A 1,099-nucleotide genomic window follows, 5' to 3' on the forward strand; every position below is an offset into this window, starting at 1 on the left:
TAGGCTGCTCACTAGGGCTGGGTATCATCACTGATTTCTATAATCCATTCGATTCCGGTTCTCAAAGTCCTGATTTGATTCACTTTAGCCTCAGACAGTCAGAAATATTATAACTCTGATCATTTATCAGTACTGATACACATGAGACTTCATCAGAATTGTGAACATCACAGCAGATGCCTTTGAGTGAAAGTAACTGAGAATAAAACACAGAAAAACATGAAGGAGAAAACAGCTTTGAGATGGGAAACTGTTCTTGATGTACACACAGAGAGTGTATGAAGTGTAATTTTTATCGTGGTGTCATCAGAATCGCTAAGCTCCGACAGTGTATCCGTCTATGGGCCGTTGGGTGAGAAAGCTGAGAAAGACAAAGCTGATTCTGATGCGTCGGGTCCGCTCTGTGTTTACGTCTTTGTGTGGAATCCGTTAACGAATCGATATCGCTTTATTCAAACTACTCACCTCTCTCTTCCACCGGCACTTTCAACTGGACCACGGCCAATCAGAGAGGTCCCGCCCCTGACTATCTCTGATTGGTTTAGTCCACGATAGGGGCATAATGTGTGTCTGTTGTTCACCACACAGAGAGTTGCAGAGATTTTTTATTTTTTTTTGTTACCTGAACAGTCGACCAAATTTTTTTTTTTTTAGTCGCACCACTGAAAAATCTGGTCGCATTTGCGAGCAAATTGGTCGCACTCTAGGGCCCTGCCATTCGAGCCCACTTTAGTGGCAAGATCGTTCCAAGCATGTATGAGCAGGAAAAGATTTAAGTTATGGCTGAACTGTCCCAGGCATCTTTTGTTGCCCTAACTCAGTGGTTCCCAAACTTTTTTTGCAAGGCCCCCCTTGTTTTACAAGAAAAATGCTTGCGCACACGCACACGCAAGCGCACACTCAAACACATCCTGCAACCACACACACCCATATTTTGCTCCATTGCGGTTTATTTCACACCTCAAACATTTAGTAAACAATTAAGCAAATACAAGTAATCTGCAATAAATTACAGGTAGTAAGAAAATAAACTACTAACTCTTTTACGCTACGTTCGCACCTACTTTTGAAAACGCAGCTGTTTCGTCCACACGTAAAC

This window comes from Haplochromis burtoni, unplaced genomic scaffold (genome assembly GCF_018398535.1).
Source record: "Haplochromis burtoni strain Fernald_Lab_line unplaced genomic scaffold, NCSU_Asbu1 Contig_81, whole genome shotgun sequence".
NCBI lineage: Eukaryota > Metazoa > Chordata > Actinopteri > Cichliformes > Cichlidae > Haplochromis > Haplochromis burtoni.